We start from the raw sequence: 7,865 nt of genomic DNA, 5'->3' as shown, positions 1-7,865 counted from the left end.
TGCAGCGAGCTCAGCACTGCGGTAGACAGGGTCTGTGCGGGCGCCCTCACCTCCTGCTTGGTGGCACTTCCGGTGTAGGAATGACCGGGATCTGTGTGATAGCAGAGCTGGGGCACTGTGCCTGCTGCGGTGTCGCCTGTCCTCCTCTGAGGATGAAGAAGTTGTGTCCGTACACGAGATGCACTTTCTCTTTATTTTATTTCAGTCTTTTGAGACAGGGTCTCGCTATGCAGTTCAGGCTGGCCTTGAGCTCACCTTGTAGCCCAGGCTGGTCTCGAGCTCGCAACGATCCTCCTGCCTCAGGCTCCCGAGTGCTGGGATTACAGGCGTGCGCCACCATGCCCGGCCCGCACTTCCTCTTTAAAGCTGGGATGTTATGAGCTGGGGATATGGCTCAGTGGCACAAGTGCCTGCCTGGCAAGGGCAAGGTCCTAAGTTCAATTCCCAGTACCCCCCCCCCAAAAAAAGAAGAAAAAACAAGCTGGGATGCTGCACCCCTGTAAACACCGATGACACCATGGAGATGGTTTATCTGGTAACAGGATGGGCTGGCCGGTCTTTCCTTAAACCCGCTTGAGACGCAGTGTGTGGGCTTGTGTCCCTCAGCACCTGACAGGGAGGAAGGGCCTTGTGCCGGCCTCACGGCTCTGAGCGCATCCCCATCCTCGGCTTGACTGGCGATTTGGTCAGTGTACAGCTGCTCACCCGGCTTCTTAATTTTGTTTCCACCGGCGTAGACCTGCTGCAGGGTCCTGGGCTCCTCACGGTGCGCTCAGCACGGTGCCCGCTGGACTTGCTGGACGAGGCCATGCTGACCCACCGCTGCCCAGGCCGCTGTAGCTGCTAGAGGTGCTCCTGTGAACGTGCTGCAAGATTGTGATTTTCTCTGAGATAGGGTCTCACTGTGTAGCCCAGGTTGTCCTCAAATTCACAGCAATCCTCCTGCCCCAGCCTCCTGAGTGCTGGGATTACAGGTGTGCGCTACCACGCCCGGCTGAATTCATTCTTGTAATTCTGTTATGTCTTTGTCATTACTGTTAATCTTTTCTGTTTTGGTAGCAAAACATCCTCATTTAGTGGGCTCTTTCATTCTTTATGCCAAACGGTGATAATAGGAACCTTCTAGCTCCAGGGGTTCACAAAGCTGGACCAACTAGAATCTAGTAGGGTGAAGTCTCCATTTTGACTGAAAAATCTAAGTGAATGCTTAAAGGGGAGACGGCCTGCATATTTCAAGACTTTTCGGTGTATGGCAACTATAGGAGGACCATCTTCTGGGTGCAGGTATGTTAGCATCAACGTTCTGATCAGATCCCAAGGTGGATAATATAGGGAACCCTTTCTGGTCCTTGTCACAGCCCGCGAAGTCTGTATCTGTAATCCCATGACAAGTTATTGGGATTCTAGTGAGTTAATTCCAGGCTTTCACTTTCAGTGCAGCCCATGGCGAGAATAAAGACACTAAGGCATATTTGTAGTTACGGGGAGCCAAGGGGTCCAAATCCAGCCATGATGATGGCCATCTGGAACCAAGGCCTTGACCCAAGGCCGAACCCAGGTTTTATTCATTCATGAAGAAGGGAGTGGCTAGAGGATGAGTGACTGAGAACCGTGGGAAGTAGGTGAGTGCTATGAGGTGGGCTAGGTGGGAGGCCTGAAATCCCCTCTGCAAACGCAGAAAGAAGGATCTGCAGAAGGAGTGAGCTGGATAACTCAACTGCAATAGTATCTAATGTTTTGGGGTTGGTGCTTCAGCGCTGATGTGTAATCTCTGACGCCCCAGGAAGTCTCAGCCTCTATCCTAAGGCTCGATCCCAGCCGACAGCGTGGAGCACTGGCTCACACATCCTGTTCATCCCGGCTCACTAGGGGGAGCAGCAGGGGTCTGGGGAAATACGCCTGCCGTCTCCAGAGATTACCATCAGCACTTTGGCTAGACTGATATGCATTGCTTAAAGCCAACTGAAGGGATAAGGAAAGGTCCTAGCCAGCTCAGTACACGTCAGTACATGGAAATAGGGTCAGGCTCAGGCAAAACGGAGACAATTGCTCCCCTTTTCAGGAGAGTCGCCTGGGTGGCCCTCCACAAGGCAACCCAGCAAAACCACTGCTCTTTCATCTCCTTCCAGAATAGCACACTCCAGGGAGTGTGTGGTGGTAAAAATTCTTTGACCCCCGGGATTAAGGAACCTCGTAACCAGCGTGAATTTTTTCAGCACTAGACGGTAAGGTTCCAATTCTGGGCGGGCAGAGCTGTGACCATGAGTCAAATAGGGGAGCATCCAAATGGGGCACCACAGTTCTCCCGGTCTACCGCCACCTCTGAGGACCCTGCGGAAAGGATGGGATGTGATGCTGGGTCCTGTGGGAGGCTGCCACGCCACGTTCCCCTGGGAAATGAAACCGCTGTCCCCATCTTTACCTGACCTTTACTACAGCTCTGTTCACTGAGATACGCAGAGCTGGCTGGTTTCCTTAACTGTCCAAAAGAATGTGATTGAGTCCAGTGGAGACCCCAAGGTGTGTCACCGCAGCAGGCAGTCAAGAATTTCCCCGCTCCCCGGCAGCAAGAGCTGTGAGATTCCAGGGCAAGGACATGAGGTAACACCTCCGCTGAGGCCATGGGACTCAATAAGAATTATACCTCCGTGGCAGTAAAGGTGCCAGCCTTGCATACATCAAGCTATCTGTTGCACCTCTAATTGGGGGACCTCTATGCCTGGTGCAAGAGTGCTCCGTTTCTCCCTGGACACCACGCCTGCAAAGGTTTTCTTCCCATACTTTCTGCCACAACTCAAACTCTCCTCCCTGACTGGTAGCAATAAAAGCCGTGAGCACTGACTCATGGCCCCGTGTTCCACTGAAAACAATTGGTCATCCCAGAGTCCCAGGAACTGCAGACCTCTCTGTCTTTTTTCATCTGTGTGCCATATTGCCGGGTGTTTCAGTAGGGTCTAGTTGTTCCAGAAAGGAAGCTGAGCTCGGGCAATGTGTGCATAGAGCACCCTTGCGTCTTGAGGGGCAAGCAGGTGGACAAAGGCACAAGGCCCTAACAAATCTTTCTTACAGCTCAGGATCAGCGCGGACTGTTCAGAAATGCGCACTCACTTTCCGAGTAGAAACGAAAACACTGCCGCAAAGGTCCCTGTGCCCTTGGAAGTGTGCTCTGCAGCAACGGTGGCCAGCCCCTTGGGGCCGCACGCGGCCACATCCGTCCGGGGTCGTGCACTTCCACTGGATCTGGAAAAGTTCAGTTTGCTTGCAGGCTGCGTTCACAGTGAGGGCATCGCTACGGGTATCTAAGGTGCTTGGTTTACTGTGTCTCTGCTAGCAGGTATTTTTTCATTTCTTGGACAACCATTATAAGTTCTTCAGAAACTCTGTCTTGATCTTCTTGGTCATTGTGTCTGCTGTCCCCATCTGTCCTCTGAAGCTGGGCCCCAGAGCCCCACGGCCCCTCAAGCATGCGTTCCCCGGCCCTTGAAAGGGCCCGGCTCTTGGGAGCCCCACGCCGCCCTGTCCCATCCCCAGGCAGCGACTCACTGGCTGCTCATTCTGGTCCCTGCCAGGGTGCTCGGAAGCCACCAGCCGCACCCATGTTCACCTCAGGGCCACTTTTCCCCTCAGGATGCCACAGAAGCTGCTCTTCTTGGGGCTCTCCTCCCCTGGGAGCTCGGCCTGGGGCCCAGAGGAGACAAGGTGACCGGGACCACCAAGCCCTTGAGGCTCAAAGCTGGGCTCACTGAGGACCAAATTTCCCCTTCTGGCCGCAATTCCTGTGAGCCCCATGCTGGGGCGGATAAGGGGACCGGTCTGGGGGCAACTCGTAAATTACATTCTATAGAGAAGAACCATTCAGCAATAAGAAGAAACAAACTATTGGTTCATGCAAAAACAGAGGACTCGCACAGACTTTATGCAGAATGAAAGGACAAAATACGAATATATACTAAGGACTGGCGTGGTGGCACACACCTGTAATCCCAGCTACCTGGGAGGCTGAGACAGGAGGATCACAAGTACAAGCCCATCCTGCAGAATTTCTCTCAAGGTTAAAAAGGGTCAAGCATATAGCTTAGTACTCCGGAGGTTCAACCTCCAGTACCTTAAAAAGAAAGAAACTATATATAAAGAGACACACTAAATGATTCCATTGATATGAAATTCAAAAATAGATAAGCTCTTTTCTTTTTCCCTTGAGTCAAGGTCTTTCTATGTAATTCAAGCTGACCTCTAACTCTTTATGTAGCCCAGGCTGGCCTTGAATTTGTGGTGATCCTCCTGCCTCAGTCTCCTGAATGGTGGGATTACAGACATGCACCACTATGCCCAGTTTGAATTCTTTTTTTTTTTTTTTTTTTTGAGACAGGGTCTCGTTGTACAGTTCAAGCTGGTCTTGAGTTTACTATGTTTACTATGTAGCCCAGGCTGGCCTCAAAGTCACAGTGACCCGCCTGCCTCAGCCTTGCCAGTGCTGGGATTACAGGCATGTGCCACTGTGCCCAGCTGAAAGCTTACAAGGGTATAAATCAGTGGTCACTTCTGGTGGGGTGGGGGATTGACCAGAATGCCCATGTGTGATTTTCTGGGGTGTGGGGAGCGTAGTGTCATGACATGGGCACAGGTATGGGGGGCAAATGCAGTTGCCAAGTGTCATCAAACTGTAGATGTGAGATCTGTGCATTTTCCTGTACATAATTATATCTCACTTTTCAAACTGTCACTTAGGTGAGCCAGGGAGGCTCATACCCACCTGTAACCCCAGTGACTCGGCCTCAGCAGAAGAATTACAACTCAGCCTGGGCAGTTTAGCAGTTAGCAAGATGTCTCACAAGAAAACATTAAAAGAGTAGCTAAATGGGAAGAACATTTTGTTGTTGTTGTTTTTTGCTTTTTTGAGACAGGGTCTCGCTATGCAGTTCAGGCTGGCCTTGAGCGCACTTTGTAGCCCAGGCTGGTCTCGAACTCACAACGATCCTCCTGCCTCAGCCTCCTGAGTGCTGGGATTACAGGCGTGTGCCACCATGCCTGGCAACCTTGGGTTCAATCAACAGCAAAAACAGAGAGAGAGAGAGAGAGACAGAGACAGAGACAGAGACAGAGAGAGAGACAGAGACACACACACACACAGACAGTGGCGGGGAGCACGATGTGGACATTAAGTCTAGCAGGGAGATGACAGAGGTTGAAATACAGAGGAGCTGGAGAGGCAGGTGCAGCTAACCCTGACGGGTGGGGGTGGCTAGATGCTTCCAGCAGGAAGGTGAGCCCCAGGGCCGGAGGTGAGGTCAGAAGCTGTGAACCTCAAACCTCAGAGCAGAAGCTGTTATCTGATGGCTGGAAGTGTCACAATGGGGGCCACTCACTAACTCATGGGAGGAGAAGCCACCCACGTCTCACCCTGACCACCTCCAGCCAGCCCACAGCTGGCTGCTCACGGAATCGGCCAGCCTCAGTGCAAATCCACTTCATAGTCTCTCTCCCCTGATCCTTGCGCGGAGCTATACCTTCAGCCATTTTTTTTTGTTTTGAGACAGGATCCTGCTAAATTGCCCAGGCTGGGCTCGAACTTGCAATCCTCCTGCCTCAGTGTCCCGGAGAGCTGGGTTATAGGTGTACGCCACCACGCCTGGCTCAGAACGTTTCTATTTGCCACTGTGCTCTTGGGTGGGTGAGAAGAGTTTCTTTTGAGAAACCCCACCTTGGGCTGGGGATGTAGCTCAGTGGCACAGGCACCTGCCTGGCAAGCGCAAAGTCTTGAGTTTGAGTCCCAGTGCCAAAAAAAAAAAAAAACCCAAAATGAAAAACCACACCTGTGCCCGCTGATCTGTCAGCCCAGCCGCTCCCGTCCTGCAGGTTACAGTTCCCAGAGGGTCTCAGGTTATTGAAAGGGGCCCTTCAGTCTGCACATTTGGCAAGATTTATTCTAGATGGACTAAAGAAAAATCCCAGACCATCTTCAGACTCCGTGAGTTCTGAGTTATGACTGGCTGGGAGACCTGGGGGTCGAGCTCAAGGGCAGGGCCTGGTCACCCCGGCCCAGGACCGGAAAGAGCGAGGGTCACGCAACCCGAGCATCTGGGGCGGCAGCGTCTGGAATTTACACATCTGGCTCCCACTTTACAGATGTGTGCGTGGGACTGTACCGCAGGCTGAGGCCTCCCACACCGCCTTGCCCAGGATGAGCCGGGTGCTCCCTGCGTCGCTGAGTGCGCAGATTTACCTCGGCCGGGGCCCTCTCCCCACACTGTGCGCTTCTCATAGCTGAAGTGGAAGAGACAGTTTTCCCCTTACCGATCCCTTGGGGTGTGGACGGATGGAGTGTCAGGAGGAGGCAAAGAAAGGGACAGGGCAGAAGCTGGAATGGAGGCCTGGGGAAAAGCCACCCCGGGTGCGCGAGCGCTCCAGGACCAGCAGAGGGCAGCCTTGCCTCGCCCTGGATCCCCAGCTCCGCGCCCTCCGGTTAGACGCCCCGGAGGCGATGAGTGAATCCCTTCTTCTCAGTCTGGGTGACATAAGTGTGACCGGGTGACTTAGGGAAGATAAATAATGGAGAAGTTAAATAGTAATAACTAGCTTGTGAGAGAACTGGCATTTGAAGCCAGCTTCACTCTAAGCTAGCTTGCTTTCTTTTTCTTTTTTGTTCTTGAACTCACTGTGTAGCCCAGGCTGGCCTGGAACTCTTCAAGGTGATCCTCCTGCCTCAGCCTCCTGAGTGCTGGTATTACAGGCGTGTACCACCACACCCCGGCCAAGCCAGCACTCTTAACGCAGAGATCACTGCTCCTCCAAAAGAAAGGTTAGAGAGAGTGCAGCAAGGGTGGGAAGTGGACATTGTGTGTACCGCTGCAAAACACATAAACCTAGAAATAGACGCAGAGAGAAACATTTGTGTGAACTTAAAAGGGGCCAGCAGAAGGTATGTGCTGAGAGTGGGCACTTGTCCCAGGTGCTGCTTTCCTGGGTGTTGTGTTGTCTCCCTCAGGTGTGTGATACACACACCAGGTGTGTTGCCTGTTCTTGTTCTAGCTTGGTGCAACCTTGGAGTTCTGTGCAGTGTGACGTGTTCCGTTTATATCTGCAAAGCACATGGGATGGGCGCTCTGTAGGTTCCCAGTGAATGCCGTTAAATGACGAATAAGATAATATGTGAGTCAGTAGTACATGCACACCCATGCTTATAGCGGCACAAATGTAATAGCCAAGACGGGCATAGTGGTGCACACCTGTAATCCCAGCACTTGGGAGGCTGAGGCAGGAGGAAGGCCATGAGTTTGAGACCAGCCTGGGCTACAAAGTGAGATCAAGCCCAGCTTGAACTGCATAGTGAAACCCTGCCTCAAAAAAGACAAAAAAAAAAGTAATAGCCAGAACTTGGAAACAGCTCAAATGCCCACCAGCTGGCGAATGGATAAAGATGTGCTTTTCATACAGTGTAGTACTATTCTGTCATAAAGAAGGATAAGCTCAAGACATTCCTAGGTAAATGGGTGCACCTTGAGACCCTACTCTTAAATCAATCAATCAATCAGACACACATCTGTAAATACCAAATGGTTTCTCCAGTGTGAGAAACCGAAAGTGTAAATAAGAACCAAAATGTACGATAGGTATTGCAAAACAGAAAGACAATGTTCAAATGGGGAGGGAAAAAGGGAGGAGGAGGGAGATAGGAAAGAAAGGAAGAGCAAAAAAAAAAAAAAAAGAAAACAGGAAGCAAAGCGTTTGTAAGGGGGGAAGGGAGGAGGGGTTGAGGGAAGGGAGGGGAACGGGGGAAAAAGAATCAAGTTACATCACGCACAGGTACAAATTCTCTATGATGAACGTGATCATTATGTATATCTCACATGTACAAGTATTTTTTT

General features: G+C 51.6%; 1 pseudogene; it reads right to left on the bottom strand.

Moving 5' to 3' along the window:
- Positions 1–1,000: 1,000 nt before the first annotated feature.
- Positions 1,001–5,472, bottom strand: LOC102004117 (annotated as a pseudogene).
- Positions 5,473–7,865: the final 2,393 nt, after the last annotated feature.

This window comes from Chinchilla lanigera, unplaced genomic scaffold, assembly GCF_000276665.1.
Source record: "Chinchilla lanigera isolate Chin_1 unplaced genomic scaffold, ChiLan1.0 scaffold00036, whole genome shotgun sequence".
Lineage (NCBI taxonomy): Eukaryota > Metazoa > Chordata > Mammalia > Rodentia > Chinchillidae > Chinchilla > Chinchilla lanigera.
The sequence above is the reverse complement of the archived record's forward strand: the minus strand, read 5'-3'. Positions and strand labels throughout refer to the sequence as shown.